This window comes from Acipenser ruthenus, chromosome 7 (assembly GCF_902713425.1).
Source record: "Acipenser ruthenus chromosome 7, fAciRut3.2 maternal haplotype, whole genome shotgun sequence".
Lineage (NCBI taxonomy): Eukaryota > Metazoa > Chordata > Actinopteri > Acipenseriformes > Acipenseridae > Acipenser > Acipenser ruthenus.
This window is the reverse complement of record NC_081195.1, coordinates 6,596,536-6,614,369: the sequence shown is the minus strand read 5'-3', so window position 1 is coordinate 6,614,369 and position 17,834 is coordinate 6,596,536.

The window sequence follows — 17,834 nt, the reverse complement described above, 5'->3', positions numbered from 1 at the left end:
TGTGATTATAATGTTGGAGAACATAGAACAGATGCGTAGTGCCATAATAAAACTACAATAATAATGAATAAATCTTAATTACACTTAATAGTGCTACTGTAATGAATTGGCATCTCAGACCATTGAATTGAATGGAAAGACAAGTGCTGGGTGCAAAATCATCATATGATTAAAGCGCTCTTTGCTGTGAATGGGGATTCTCTGTCTTTAGTCAAGGGCCAATATTCCCTCCTGAGGGCTGAAGCTTAGTAAAGACTAGATGTGTTATTAACAACATGTATTATTTATAATATACTGTGGGTTAAACACACTGCCTGAACCTTTCAATTATGTACATGTCTGCTGCCAAAAATCACAGGTTTGGCCCACTCACAGTGCTCCGAGGCATGAGAAAGAACTATGCCTACCACAAATCTATTTGCTTATACTTCAGCTATAACTAGCACTTCAGTAAAGTAAAACCTCTATTATCGAAACCAATTGGGACCAGGAGCTGTTTGGACAATCAAACTGTTCGGACAGTATAAAGCTTTGAATTGTACACCAGGGCAGAAGTGCACGGCACACAGCAAGACAGAATTAAGGGGCTGTTTGGACAACAGAAGTGTTCAGATAATCAAGACTTTACTGTATATCATACGGCATGTATTCTTTACACATCTCAATTATAAAAAAAAAATCTATTTTTGGGATATGATATTTGATACATAATTGATTTTAGATGTATTTATCATTTGGGTTATTAGAACACTGGCCCTGCAAGTTTGAATTATATATACTGTAATAAATGGGCAAATAACTAAATAAAACGAAATCTAATCTTGATGTTTGAACTCCTGAAGGAAGCCCATAGACATCATTGGGAATGTTGCAAGCTCCAACAGCTTTCTAAGCAGCAGTTTCTTTTGGAAGGTGATTAGCTGGAAAGGAGTCAACTAAAAAGGGGGAATCCTGTTTTCCTCTAGTATTGCAGGACCATAGTGCAGGAAATGGCTGCAAAGGAACATGCTGTGCTTCAAGCCACAATTTCCTGTAAACATTAGCCAGAGGGCCAGTTAATTTCCAAGACATATACCAGTACGTTTGTATATAAATATATTGCGTCATGTTCACAGAGCTATAGCTCATGAGTTATTGAACGTTTTTTCTTCAAGTTAACCTTTATGAATAAAATAAACTACCTTTACTGATTTTACCAAACTGCATTATTTCTCCAAATGTATCTGTTCAAACTACATTTGCAGGAAATAAACAGGGAGAATTGAAAAAAAACAGAAAAACCACAGGCAGATGTTCAAGTTTAACAAGACAAAATATTTTTCTGAGCAAACACCAACAGTACTAGTTTTGCATAAAGGCGCTCCGCATGGACGGGAGCTCCCAGGGGGCGGCGCACAATTGGCCGAGCTCCGTCCAAGGGGGATGGGCTTTGGTCGACCAGGCTGTCCTTGGCTCACTGTGTACCAGCGACCCCTGTAGACTGGCCGGGCGCCTGCGGGCTTGACTGTAAGCTGCCCAGAGCTGTGTTGTCCTCGGACGCTGTAGTTCTGGGTTGGCTGCATGGTGGGCCTGCAGAGTGAAAAGAAGCGGTCGGCTGACGGCACACGCTTCGGAGGACAGTGTGTGTTCGTCTTCGCCACTCCTGAGCAGGGGTGGTGATCTGAGCCTAAATACAATTGGACATTTCAAATTGGGAGAAAAATGGGGTGAAATTAATTGCCGACTACTAAATAAAAAATATATATATAAAATATATATATAAAATCCTGTAAATTAAATGCCAGTTGCATTTGTGATTCAGGCTGGAAATGCTTTTAAGATGATGAATCAGTGATTTACAGATGCAAAGCTTGAATTACGGGTTTAAATATACCTTCTTTTTCATGCATTGTACTGGTCATATAAACAGAATGTTTGGAATAAATAAAAAAAGAAAAACCTTTGTATAATTGAAATTGTATCTTAAACTTAATGATTGTTATATTTTACTGAATATGGTCCCAATGTGTTTGTTTATGCATAATACTACGTGAATTCTGACACATATTACATAAGAACCCCATCCCACCCCTCCCTCTCTGTCACTGTCCCCTATGGCAAATAACAGTAGTTTAATAGCATTGTAGATGTATCACTATAACTGGTATTTCAATTTTTTTCTTTATTAAAATAAGACACATGGCAGAAAAACAAAAAACATTGAGAAGTATCATTTCACTTTGAAGAACATCCCGAGGGCTTCATAAATAATAATAATATCTTAATTTTTATATAGCGCCTTTCATAGTGGACCACCATCACAAAGCGCTTTACAGAGGTAGGCTGTGAACTGTGCATTATATGCAGAGGCACTTACAATAGGACATTGATTTAAAATCTCATCCGCAGGATGGAGCACAAGGAGGTTAAGTGACTTGCTTAGGGTCACACAGTGAGTCAGTCAGTGGCAGAGGTGACATATGAACCTGGACTTTAACCACTGGACCACGCTGCCTCCTGACTGACAAAGACTGACAACCTTCCTTGGTTACATTTCTGAAAACAATCCAAGTGTATAGTCAAACAGAACAGAATACAGTTTATCTAGTGACATTAAACTGCAGTTACATTGAAAATTGTTTAAAAAGGCAGTTCATTCCAATGCAATCAGAGTGCAATTAATGTGCTTTCAATGCAGTTAAATTGGTTTCACACTGTGCTGTTAGCTGTGGGTGTTTACTGCAGTGTACCATGAAAACAAATTGTAGTACTGAATAGTAAAAGCTACAGCATAGGCAGCAAAGCAAGTCAAGTAGTTAGAAACATTCAGTCAGTTGCTCCCACTGCATATCTTGAGACAAATAGCAGAGTAGGTGCTGTGATTGATTAATGCAATAGCCTTCCGCCATTGGAGGCCTGTTACAAAACAGCTGATTTTGGTGATTCCAGCTTCCATTAGATGGAAAGTCCCAGGACTGAGTAATGGGAGTATTCATTGAGGTCAGGACTGTTAAAGTGTATTGGTACCTTAGCAATCAATTATCCACCTATGGTGTATCCGGCAGTGCCAGTTCTGTTGTCCCTCGCCTTTCATGAGCACTATAATCACCAACCCAGAGCCTTTTAATCCAGAATAAATTGTAAGAAAATCTGAGGCAAATACATTAGACACCAGCTTGTGTTGAATCCCTTGATCCATGCAAAAAGAAAAACAGCTGCTTCTTAAGATTGATGGGATTTTTATCATAATTTCTGACTCGGCTTCCCTCCTCATGCAAATCAGCGTTTTTGTTCTTGTTTTACTAAATAGTGATTAAGAAGTGATTTCAAAATGTCAGTTTATTCTTAACTTCAGAAAAAAGAAATGCATTTGTAGCCTTTATTATAGTGTTAGAAATGTTTGTGTCCAATCTTTACCAAACAAAAACAAAAAAAACAGAAGACAAGAAAGACATCAAATTTCACAGGGATAGTCAAAGACTTGTCAGCTCATATCATTTAATACAGAAAACTAAGATTATTTTAGTACAAATTCAAAATGGATTTCACAGCAGTCAGGATGCACTTGTTTTTGTGAAGGACAAAACTTGTGGCATTGAGCTTTGAAATACTAAAGCGTTGTGCCTTAGCAGATACTGCCGATCCCGAGTGATGGTGAGTCAAACACGCCTCAGTAAACAAGTTTCATGTGTTAATCCCATTTGAAGATTGTTGTTTTGTTAATAAATACATTTTTCTAGATGATTTCCCTTGGGAGCAGCCCAATACATTGCATCAACTCTGATTCTTCTCCTTATGCAAACTCTTCTGTCAGCTTGATTATTTAACATTGCAGCGTGTGCTATGGGACGCCCACTTCTATTAGCATCTCTCTAGCTTTGCCACATGTTAATAAGCATTGCAAAGAAGCTTCTGCGGATTGCAGTTCCTCCTATCCTCCAGTAGTTATCACTGGGCTGCAGGACGCACTTGAACTGTATTTCTCCCAGAGGTCTAACTGCTATAAACTGGAAACAGCGATGCGGTCTAAACAAATATTTGTTCCCCCTTATTTGTGTAAATTATGCATGTATAATGCAGGTTAATGCGAGCAATGTTTGCAGGCAGTTATCGTGTATTATTGTAGTTGAGAGTGGACCTGTCAGGGGGTACAAATATTAAGAGTAGTCGTAGTATGTTTCTTTACTTGAAATATTAGGCTTCCTCTGAGTTACCAACCCGTCGAACCACTAACTTTCTCTTAATGGGTTTATTTTAAACACAGAATAATTTAGAAACAGACGGTTTCTACAAAACACAAAAACGTCTGCGAGGATGAAACCTGGACAGTAGCAGTCTTCTATTGCACAGAACTTTTAATCTGGTTCAGTGTTTCCACTGTTTGCAGGAATCACCATATTGCAATTACCTAACTATACAGTACTTTTTACATGTAGATGTGTTGGACAAAAGCTGACTGCTTCCATCAGGGGACGTCACCCTGTCACAATGTCTATATATAAAATGTGTAGGCAACCGATTCTGCTATAAATAAATTATGGTTTCCAAGGAAACTTTAAATGTTAGATGCACCAAAGACTTTCATTTTGCTTTGTTTTTTTTGCTTTTTAATGAGCAAAATCATTGCATTCACTGTGTAATAAAGAGTAGTAAAGCATAGCTAAAGCTAGGCTGACCATATAGCTCCATGTTCACTGGGACAGTTTGAGAGAGTTCAGGTTTTTCACCCTCCATCGCAGTGCATTCTGGTAGGTTTTACCTGTCGCAGGTGCCTTTAGCTTGTTTCTGTTTTCTTTAGGAGATAAAAAGCCTGAACTGTCCAGTTGAACATGGAGCCATATGAACTGCACAATTACAAAGGCAACTTTTATATGGGTCTTCTCAGACATGGTACCACTGTTAACCAGGACTGTTTCATGGGAAACAATGACTTTTGTATGACCATTTTCTCCATGGTCTGACCATGACAATGTGTAGAAGTCAAACATGATTTGGCTGTGGTGGTGCCATATACCAAGCATGGACTGGCAAATGTTAACCATGGTAACTAGTTGCCAAATCAGGGTTGACCATGTTAATAGTTTATGGTTGAACCATGGTTTAAACAGGATACAATTATCTGGGCTATGGGCTAACAGTTTTTCCTATAGTATGCATACTTTAGTTATATCACCCCTTTCTGTGATATAACAATATTGCCAGTACAGCAAAAGCAGCCCCTCCTCATTAACAACAGCTTTACATTGCATATCATTGAAAACACCACAACAAAAAGATAATTTCACATTTTTTTCTAATAAAATATTTATTACATCACTCCCTACGGTATAGGTAATATAATACCATTTGTGTCCAGTGAAGCATCTCACACATTACCTTAGAGACAGTGTACAGAAAATTGAATGATATTTTACTTGCCTTATTGCCATACTGACTGTTTTTGTCTCCTATCACCCTCAGACAACAGACCCAGGCTAATATTATTATTATTATTATTATTATTATTATTATTATTATTATTATTATTATTATTATTATTATTATTATTATTTAAAATACACTTTGCATTATTGTCCATACTAAGGTACTGTAGGTTACTGTGATGGCCTATGTGGTATTATCTATGTGTGGCAAATGTAAGTAAGCAAGTCTGGTATGTAGGTAAGCAGCTGGCATACATTTTTTGTACATGCATCTTATGATGAGCTGCTTACATCCCATTAGATTCCCCAAGTTGGTTTTAAACAGCAGTCCTCTTATAATTTTCCCATAGTAAAAGCATAGCCAATTGTAATAAAGCATAGTGAAACCATGGTAGAACAGAGTTAGGCATTGTAAAGCCCAGAGAGTTATGGTAAAGCAAATAGAAAACATGCCAAACCTATGGTAAATGGATAATATAACCATAGAAAAAGCATGGGAAAACTGCAAAATAACTGTAGTAGACATTTGTAAGGGTCGGAACACGAATCAGACGATTCTGAGTGGGTTACCTTTACCTACAATATATGGTTCAGCTCCAAATCCGCCTCTACACTTCCACATGCGTGTTTAAATATATATTTCAATAGAGAGAGTGGCACCACCGGAATCATGAAGTAGACATTACCAACATCCGAGCAGTTTTTAAACAGAGATGCAATAGCATTGCCAAGCGTACTCCCTTCTACTAGTAACTAGAACAACAGTAATAGGTAAACATAGCACAACCAAACCATTAACCATAGCAGGTTGGTCTTCTAAACAATATTTCACATTTCAACCACTGAGATGGGTCAGTTTGACTGAGATGGGCCAGTTTGTTACTGGAACATCTTTAGTCGTAGAACAAATCCATTTTGTGAATACGCAAAACAAACAAGGTCACAGCAAACTATCCTAAGGATTGACCATGCATTCAGAAATGTACATATAATCAAATTGGAAATTGCTTCTAGTTGTGCCATTTCCTGGGACACAAGGGATGTAACAATTATGTTTTTCATGAACATTTTTTTATTTGCTTTTTTTGCAATTCAAAGTGCATAAACGTTTGGTAAAAAAAAAATAAAGTGGTATTCGTTCAGAATTGTAAATAAATTATTATATTAGAATGTACAGTTAACATTTACACTAATGTTAAGACTAAAATAAGCACTCTTTTACAAATTTTAATAAAATGTCAGTATATTATATTCAGGTTGCGCTTTATAAAAGGTGTATACTCAGGTAATAGCATTCTATATAGTATACTATTGTGTTTTTGATAGGGCTGTACACAAGAGATATACAAAAGCTCTGTAATGCATTGTTAGACACTGGGTGCACATTACAAGCTAAGTGTTACAGTAGTATGTTTGCTTATCAGTTGATTTTGAGAATATCAGACTTTTTTCAGATTTGGATGGCTGTAATTTTGCTGTCAGTTCTGGACTCAGCCAGATTAAATCATTTCATTGCATTGTCAGAGAATTTCTAAATCGATGCTCTTCTCCCCGGGCATGAGGGTCTGCCTTCACACCTTATTAAAGTATCCAGTGAGCCAGTCTGTTTAAGATGCAGAGCCATCTACTTGATAGGCAGCAACAGTGTGCCTCATAAATAAACAGCAGTTTTAGATAAAGAGCGTTAACAGATAAGATAGACAAACTGATATAATTAATAATCGGTCACACAAAAACACACTGTCTTGCCATTGCCTGTGCAGAGGGGAGGATAGTCAAGTGTCCATGAACTCTCAGTCGGTCTGTCAGTGAGTCTGCAAAAAACACCAGCTAGGTCCTTGGTGAAAACTATGCTTGTTTTATTAGAAAATCTATTTTGAAGAATTGATGTAAACAGTGGTTAGGCAGGTGATATATCCCTCATGTAGTGGACAGTCCTGCAATTCTTAATATTACTGTTACCGAGGCACTTTAATAGTATAAGTTTGTATGACATTCCAACACTTAAACCTTTCCCAGAGCATCGGTATGCTAAATGCTCTGAGGTGCCAACATATTTTATTACCTTCAACGACCCTGAGGTCTTATGACTGCACAAAAGTTAGTAAACAGTAGGGTGATTGAAGTTCACTGTGGTGCTTCATGAACCCAGCTTGCCATTACATCCCAATCACCAATACAAGGGTCCACCAAGCAGCCTTTACTCAAACCTCCAGTAAACACATGGCTATAGAATTAAAGCAAGAGGTGCTGAATCCAATTTACTCTGGTAAGCATTGTGTAAGCAAGAAGAAACCACTAAAGGGAGAAAATATGAAATAAAATCAAATATTAAATGTAAATTGTAAATATCTGAGAACAAAAGTAACGTTTCTGAGGGCCTCTTTCAGTCTTATCAAGCAACCAGCTGTTCTCCTAATAAAAAGGTGAAACAGTTCATATCTGACTCATGAATAATCAGCCTCAGGAAGTCAACCCCTGTGCATACAGATAAAGCATATATATTTTTAAATCCCATTATAACTTGTAGATATTCATGCAATCGCTTGCCTAATTGAGGATAATTCCTGTGTGTGAGCACTGTCGATTAGTAAATATCACTAATGTGGAAACTGGATTACATGCATGTGAAATTATACCATCTGCCATCTTCAGATTTGTTTTTAGTTTCCTTAAACAGACTCATCAATCTGATGAATGACAGCAGATTAGATGCATTGCATAGTTAAAAAAAGAAGGCAAAAATAAAACTAATCATTGCGCTAGAAAAGAAGAAAACGAATGTACTGTGAGCACACTAAATATTGACCAATCCCAAATTAGTTGGGGTTATGTCATGTTCCCAATTAGTGTAATTCAATGAACTGCACAGTGGCCAGTGTGTAGTGGTTGGAACACAACAGTTGTAGGTCCAAATGTTTACAATAAAGACTGAGTGTGTGTGTGTGTGTGTGTGTGTGTGTAGATATATACAACTATAAACTTATCAACCACAGAAAGTAATCCAACACTGGCAAGTCTTTCATTGACACAATAGCAACTACAAACTTAATTTGCAATGTCAGACATGGCTTCATCGTTTGTGACATGGTTATCCCGCTGGGGTTTTTCAGCGGAGTCTATGCATATCACAATGGCTATGCATCGGAAAACAATCACAGCCTATGAGCACATCAGGTCAGTGATTAAGGCTGGGGGGGTGGGTGGGAGATGGGAGCCACTTGAGTTGCAAATTGCAATTTCAGGTAGCTTGTCGTGCATTCCCTGAAGACATTCCCATAACTGCCCAAGAATTAAAATGGAAAATCCCACTCCCACTTTTGAATTGACCTTGTCTTTTTTCCTTTTAATTGCTTTGCTTTATACAGTATCACAAGCTGTCTCATAGTTTTGGTTTCAAGTCTAAAAAGGGCTCATTTCTTACTTCGTATGTCTAGAATCTACACAGTAGTAGTTGCGGGCTCTTCTGTGTCCCCTTGTGGCATTGGGTTATTACAGAAGAGACTGCAGCCTGTAAATAGCTGGTGCAGTTGTCCACCATTGCTGTTTATTTTCATTTTCCTAACATACAGTAATGCTCAGCACAAGTAATTTCCTAAAGAGTCTCAAAAGCACACATTACAATTTTTCCTGCTCCTGTCATGCCTCCCTGTGAAACTTGTGATCCATTTAGCAAAAACAAGACAAATAAAAGCAAAAAACACGTCATAGTCAATGCATCTCTCTTTCCCCAGCAATAATTCCAGGGAATCTGTTATTTTGTGGAATTTTCCAACCTTGATTTGCTATGATTCAGCAACTTTGGAAAAAGCCTTTCCCCCGTTCTTGAACTTAACCACAAACAAAATTCTGATCCCGGTATCTGTTAAAGCTGTTTATGACTGTATTCATAAAGCGCTTGGGTAGTATACATCAGAGAGATGATAAACTCACTTTATACTTTTTTTCTTTTAAACGGTCTGGCAGTATCAGCCGTTTTAAGGATCTAAAAGTACAAATAAAGCATTTAAAGACAATTAAAGTAAATAATTAAGCTACCAGTACACTATACTTTTGTGCATGTGTTTTTAATTTTAATTTTGGTTTTGAGTTTTTTACTATAGCTTAATTTTTTTTATTATTATATGACCACTTCTAGTATCCTTTATACCTCCTTCATAACATGTTATTGGCCTGTAGCGATACAGTATGTCTGGACAGAGCCTCTCCACCTCAGTGTGAAAACAGAGTAAACAGGTTGAAGGCCACAGACTGCCGACTGTGCTGGTCCTGCATATTTGACAAAGTCACTCACCCACATTATCCACCCATTGCATCATAGTTGGCACCTAAAACTTAAAATAATAATACTAATAATAGTATATTTTAAAGTCTGGTTATTTAGATCAGACACATTCTTTGCAATAGTAAAGCCATGTTAAAGCTTTGAAAATGTAAATACAGTCAATGACAATCCTTTATTATGGTAGGGAAAGGGTTTTTCTAGCTCGGTCTGTTCACCTCTTCCCCCATCTGAAATAATGGGTGAACTATCAATATTTAATAACTTGTTTTTTTATAATATTGTATTGAATTCTATGAATACCAAAAAAGGTTTTGCTAGTATGTAGGAGTGGGACATAGCTACTATATTTAGTCATTGGCATTATATATCTGGAAAATTGCCAGCACAGTTTTATATATATATATAAAACTGTTTTATATATATATAAAAATAATATATATATATATATATATATATATATATAATTTTTTATTCCTGGTTTCCAACTTGATAACATCATCACCCAAGCATTACAGTCACACACATGCACTTTGGCCCTTTTCTTGTTTCCATTATCCTATAAGATCACAAATTCCCCCTCTGCTTTGACCAAGCCAAATACTTTCCTTGCCAGCTAATTAAAAGCATATTTAGAATGTGCATTTTATTGGAGTTGTTCAAGTACCATTTTATTCCATTCCATAAACAAAATCAGGTTGCATGCACCACTAGGGGAGCTACTGTTGGAAAAACTCCAGGATTTGGACCTGATTTGAAATAAGTGTTTACTAAATGTAAAACTCTTACTAAAAATCGATTTCCATTACACGAGAGTAGATGTTAAAACTTCATGCTGATTTGAACTCGGCTCTCGCCAAGATAAGCACCAACTAAGACGTAGCTTTACAGTAAACTAATGTGATCCATATGTGTCTCCATCCATTTACATTTCCTTCCATATGATGATGTAGATATCCTTCTGTCTGGTGTTAATGGCTGAAGTGTAATGCTGGCTCCAGGGATCAGCTTATTTTGCCTCCCTGGCGCATCAGCACACACAACGGCTGCGATGCTGGCTCCGGGGATCAACCACAGTGCGGCCTCCCCAGCGCATCAGCATGACAACCGTCTGGATTGAGCTAAGTAGGGTACATTTCTGGGGTCTTCAAGTGGGCACCTTCCATCCTCAGTGTTTCATCGACTAGCCCACGACACCTCAAGAGGGCTCGACGGTGATTCTGGCGTCCCAGCATCACCCCGCTCCGTCCCCCACTCAACTCAACCCAGCTTATTTACCCATACTTCAGCGTTTCTTTCTTTCTATTGTGCTTGAGATCTCCAACCAGAATCTTTCTGTCTCAACCACAGCCGGTTGCTGCTCCTCTCTGCTGCTTCAGATAAGTTCTTCACTGTGCGACGCAACTCTTGGCCACTGAATCCGATGTCTCTGAGAAACCGGGTTGTAGAGTGTGCCACAAATCCTCGACAACCCACTTCCACTGGGTAAACCCGGACTCTCCATCCTCGCTGTTCCGCTTCAGTGGCTAGTTGAGCATACCGCAGTTTCTTCCTCTCATACGCCTCATCTACAGCATCCTCCCATGGCACTGTTGACTCTACCAGGTGAACAAGGCGTGCTGATCCAGACCACAAGACAATATCTGGTCGAAGGTTAGTGGTGGCAATCTCAGGTGGAAAAATAAGCCATTGACCAACATCTGCCAGCATTTTCCAGTCTCTAGCAGCTTCCAGTTGTCCTGGGCGAGGATTGGTTTTAACACCTTTTCTTGGTGGTTGCTCTCCTGGGCGGAGGAATGTTGTCTTTTGTGTGTAATGTTTTGATGGAACAGGTGGCAACTTATTGGTCATGTTACGCTTGTCTTCCAATGCTAAGGCCAAACATCGCAGCACCTGGTCATGGCGCCAAGTAAACCGTCCTTGGCTAAGAGCCACCTTACATCCTGTCAAAATGTGCCTTAATGTTGCAGGTGATGAACACAAAGGACATGAGGGATCCTCTCCTACCCAGAGGTTTAGGTTCTGTGGTGATGGGAGAACATCATATGTTGACCTGATGAGGAAACTGATCCTGCTCTGTTCCATTGACCATAGGTCTTGCCAGCCAATCTTGCATTGTTCCACACTCTCCCATCTCATCCATTCTCCCTGCTTGGCCTGGGAAATGGCCTTTATACACCTCATCCTCTCCTCCTGCTTTTGCACCTCGTTGACTACCGGCTTCCTCCTTTGAGCTGGGGCTGCCTTGTGCCATGTAGGAGGAGCTGAACTGAGACCAAGACCCCCTCTTCCATGCTGAACTTGCCCCATGATATCACTAATTCGAAGGGCAGCCTTTGCATCTTCCACAGCTTTCTTTGCCGCCCACTTTCTTCCAGTTTTCAACACAGGTGCTGCCTCCCTTATGCATTTGTCGCGTCTGACCTTGGCGCACTTAAACTCCTCGGTTAGAGCGGAGACTGGTAGCTGCAGTATTCCTTTACCATAAAGTCCCACTCTGCTGAGGCAGCGTGGAACTCCCAACCATTTCCTGATGTATGAACTGATTAAAGCTTCCAGCTTCTCTACTGTTGTCAAAGAAACCTCGTACACAGTCAGTGGCCACAGCAACCTCGGCAGTAGACCAAACTGAAAGCACCAGAGTTTTAGTTTGCCTGGTAGAGCGCAGCTGTCTATGCTCTTCAACCCTTCCACTGCTTGTTGTCTAACTTCTCCAACACGAACTGTGTCCTTTAGATCCCCGTCATACCATCTCCCAAGACTCTTCACTGGCTTCTCAGACACTGTTGGTATTGCCTCACCATTAATGAAGAATGTTTTATCTACTACTTTGCATTTAATTATAGAGATGCTCCTTGATTTAGTGGGCTTGAATTGCATTCGTGCCCATTCAATGTTATTGGTTAATTTGCCCAGTAACCGATTAGTGCAGGCTACTGTTGTAGTCGTGGTTGTCATGTCATCCATGTATGCTCGAATTGGTGGTAGTCACATTCCAGAAGCCAAGCGCTCTCCTCCTACTACCCTAATGATTACTTCCATTGCCATGGTAAAAGCCAGTGGAGAAATGGTGCATCCTGCCATTATTCCAACCTCTAGGCATTGCCATGTAGTGCTGAATTCTGAAGTTGAAAAACTAAATTGCAAATCTCCAAAGTAGGCTTTCACTAAATTTGTTATTGTCATCGGTACACTGAAAAAATCAAATGCTGCACAAAGAAGTTCATGTGGCACTGAACCATATGCATTAGCCAAATCCAGGAATGTCACATGGAGCTCCTTCCTCTCCTTTTTAGCTGATTGAATTTGTTGCCAGATCACATTGATGTGTTCTAAGCATCCTGGGAAACCTGGAATGACCGCTTTTTGTATTGAAGTGTCAATGAAGCAGTTCTTTAATAGGTAAGTTGACAATCTCTGAGCAATAATGCTGAATCTTGCCTTCTACGTTTAATAGGGAAATAGGACGAAACTGACTGATGCTTGTAGAATCTTTTTCTTTAGGTATAAAGACTCCACCTGCTCGGCGCCATGCTCTTGGTACAACCTGTTTTTCCCATGCCACTTTCATCAATTTCCACAGAATTCGTAGAACTCCTGAAGCACTCTTGTACACTCTGTACGGAACTCCATTAGGCCCTGGAGATGATGAAGCCCTTGCTTTTTTCACAGCTTGCTCTACTTCTTTCCACTTAGGTGCACAGTCCTCCATTTGGTATTCTGGTGGATTGATAGATGGGATGTCTGACGGAATTGACATAGGCTCCTGCCTTTTTGAATCTGTATGTGTTTCCTCCAAATATCTCTCCAGCTCAACCTTAGATGCTTTTAGTGTGCCATTCTTCTCACTGGTGAATAACTAAATCAGTAACAAGGTTAGTTTGTTAAAATGTATTCATTTAGGTTACATAAAAAAATGAAAACAAGAGAAAATGCAATTAATCCAGACCATTAAAACAATACGAATATTTTTCCATTTATGTCTGAAATCACATTTTTCCGACAATAGCTAACTGCACATTCAGCTTATGAGGGTGGATTCTAAAAAAAAATTTAAAAATTGACCAACATAATTGCTTTATGTTACATTTAAAAGCAAATAAGGAATTTAAAACGTTTTACAAAAGTGGGTGGAATATTGCATAACTTGTTTCCAACTGCTTGGCTAAACTGTGCATTGCAAGTGGTACCTATAATTATTTCTGAGCTGCTGCACTTGTAAATATGTGTTTTTTGTGTAAATAGTCTCAAAAGGATTACAGTAGGGACAATAAATTAGCCAGGTGTTTGGTTTTCCAGAATGTAAAATAGCTTAAGAAGTTATTAAATAAAAGCAGAGGTCATCTAGCTACTGTTCAAGTGTGTTTTGTTAATCTGCTGTATACTCACACCAATTCCCCATAAACAAGCAGGGTCAAAATTAAACCATTTTTTTTCTTCTCATGTTTTTGTAATTCTATCTATATAGAGATACACTAAAAAATACAGGGTGGTACCCAAACAATACACCATATTAAAAAATACATTATTACAGAACATGTTTGAATTAGTTGTGCCATTGGCCCTGCACATGAGAATTGTTCGATTCCAATTAGCCAAGAAATTGTTCTGAATGTCCGATGTGGGGTTTCTGTCATAATTTCGTCCTGTAATTCAGCTATGTTCCTCGGTTTTTCAGTGTACACGACTGACGTCAGGTGACCCACATGAAACAATCCAATGGTGTCAAGTCTGGCAACTCCTCAGGGCCTATCCATTGGCCAAGGAACTTGCTGTCTAAAGACGTACAAAAACAAATATGTTGCCAAATAATGTATTTTGTTCCTTTGGTGTGTAGTTTATGGATCACCCAGAATATATCAAGTATCTAGATCCTCTAGGTGCATTACAATATATAGTTACACATTTTTTTGCCAAGTGAGTAGCTGGTATTTCCATGTGTCTAACCTGTTCATCTGGCTGTGAAAACCTGTAATACGACTACAAACATCACCAAGTCCTGACAGAGGGTGAAGAAAGCTTACATGTCTTGTCTAAAGCTTATTTTATAATCAGATGTTATTATCATGTGCACGCAACTATTCCCATCATTGTAGCAATGCCGACTAATGAAAGGGCTTAGACAGCTGCAAATAACATGAAGCTTCCAGTATTCTTTCTGCAGAGTTATCTGATAGATGGTATTGAACCATGTGCTCCATGGACAATGTCTATTTTGAGCTGCTCCTCAAAATATGCTCCTGTAGGAAGTGGGTATTCTCCATAGAAGAGTTTCTGCAAAGAAAGGAAAGAAAAACATTTACACCCCCCATTATAATGTCTGGAATTTGAGTTTGTTGATAGTAATTTAATGGCCACACAGAGACATTTGCACCATGTAAAGTTAAGATGTTTAAACCAGCTGAGCTGCTTGCAAGAATTATTTTCGTTCATGTCAGACAGTCATAAAGGACCAGGAAAGCCTCACAATAAAAAAAGAAAAGTTTTTCAGTGTTACCTTTGCAGTGCATTGGATTGTGTGCATTGGGAAAGACTCGTGAAGCAGGGTTGCACCATTTTTGATAATTTAAATTGAAAACACAGTGTGGTCATTTAAGAGCTACTTCATTCACATTAGGTGTTTCTTGATTTTAATTTGACTTTGTTTTTCCTCATGTCCTGTAGTAAATGCTTGTGTATTCCCTTATGGAACAAACATATATTTTTAATATAAGGTAGAAAAGTATGATCCTTATATTTTTCATATATAGAAATTGGCCCCTTTTTATATATTTAAAATATATGGGATATATTTAAAATATATTTTAATCTGTAATCCATATATTTATTTTACATGGATTACAGACTAATGAAAATATATGGTGTATTATATATTTTCAAAATATAAAATAAATATATGGATTACCTATATAAAAATATATCCCATATATTTTAAATATAGAAAAAGGGGGCCAATTTCTATATATGAAAAATATAAGGATCATACTTTTCTACCATATATTAAAAATATATGTGTTTTTTTCCATAAGGGAATTGCCTCCAGTATTTAGCTATAATAAACCATGACTGAAATATAACGTATTGTTTTGCAGTACTTTTCTTTGGTATTTACATCTACTATCTGGAGTCCACTGTACATATTATCCGTGGTGTAGATGCTTAAGCTGCTTATATTTACATTAATTTAGTCAAATGGTGTTTTCTTTATATTTCAGCTTTTTGTGGTGTTTACTTTAAATCAGTAAGTGGCATTTGTAGGTGTTGAGACCAATGATTGAATGTTCAGTTTCTTATAGTTTGAAGTTATAGCTGTGTAGCATTTGTATGGGGCAAGCACTAATGTCTGTATGACTTCACAGCCTCCTCTTGCTGGTGTGCTTTGTTCACATCTCGGATCTCATGCACTCCTGCCCCTATTTTAAGCCTTTTCCCACAGGTCCAAAACAGCTCTAAAAACAGGTTCCTGCATTAGTACTGTATAAGCTCAGCAGCTGTTGTGTACTTGCACTTTGTAACCACAAAACAGGACATTCTCACGCTTTAAAATCAGATGTGGGCACTTTCAGGAGATGGGCCCCTCTCTGAATCAGTGTGGTATTTAGAGAGGAGATGGAAAGTTACACCTTCTGTAGGTAAATATTTTTGTGCTATAAAACTGAGAATAAAGAAAATATCACATTGTTAATAACCTGATATCAGATGGGCAACCACAAAAGAACAAAAGCAAACTCTAATTAATAAAGGAAACTGTAATAATCTTGATGTTTTGCATTTGTAAATTCTAAATTACTGTGTTGTTCTACAGTAATTATATATAATAATTAAAAATTATCACTGACGTCTGTATCCTTTTCTAGGTCAAAAGATACAGCATTGCAGACTATCTCCTTAAGGACATCGTGAACATTGACTTTGTATTGTAATGAAGAAGGCAGCAACCAAGAACAAAAAATGTCCAGAAAAATTCTAAAAGTTCAAATTTTGGAAATGCAGAAGTTCAGTACAAAACATGGTTTATTAAAATGTGTACTGACATTACCTTTTACAAAAATATCAACAACTTAAAACCACATGAAATTTGAAAGTCAGGGTAGTTTAAAATAGATAATACTTTATTATCCATTGCTCTAGGGTTTAGGTTTGTTAAGTTAGCAGCACTGAACTTCCAAGATAAGTCAATATTATATAAGGCATTAATGATCTTCTTTGAATATATTAAAGATCCCATGATTGTTTTATTGAAGGTTCTGCGTTGTCCTTGCTAAATCACTACAAGCTTAAATAGTGAGTGAACATTCTTGAATCAAGAAGTTGCATCTAAATAGATATATTCTTTATAAAGTTCTGATTATTGTCAAGTGGAGTGTTTATTTTTTCTTCATATTCCTAGTGGTTTATGTTTTAAATGTTTTTCAATTTTCTATCCTATTAATTTACATATATATACAGTATATGATCATATTTACCAAGCTTTCAAATACAATATTTTTGTAGGAGCCAGTTTCCAATGTACATTATGCATACTTTACTGTCTTTTTATATTGAATGTGCAACTGTTTCTGGTTCCAATGAATCACAATGAAGAATATTACCTTCTCTGTGTATAAAGGGGGAAGGAAGGGGACTGTGAGGTGGGGAACAGGCCTTAGGAAAGTAGCTGAGTTCAGTTTTGCTATGTTTTTAATTCTGGGTTTTCCCTTACACTTATCAATGTTGACAGGCATCCTCTCCCAGCTTTCAGTGTAAGTTCTTTAAACAACATTAGTTGTTTGCTCAGATGACTAGACATGTACAGTATAGTGATGAGGTTCCTTTGTTTTGATGAGCTTGACAGTGACATGCTAGTGAACCTTTCAGTTGACGTAGATTCAGAAAGCGACCTGGACGTCTTTTCTGCCTCTCGCAGAAATCCTGTCTCTTATAATACCTCTGTCTGGCCATCTTTACGAGCAAATCAAACACATTGACAGGAAGGCAGATGTTAGGCCTCAGGCTGTAGCATAGGCAGCATCTTGTTAAAAAAAGCATTCTTGATGGGGTTGGTATTGGGTGTGCTCCGTCAAAAAATGAAATTGGTTGTTTTACTGTTTCCACTAAGAGATGAGGAAGGGCAAGCAACATAAAAGCAGTTTTCTTCTGATGTACCTACT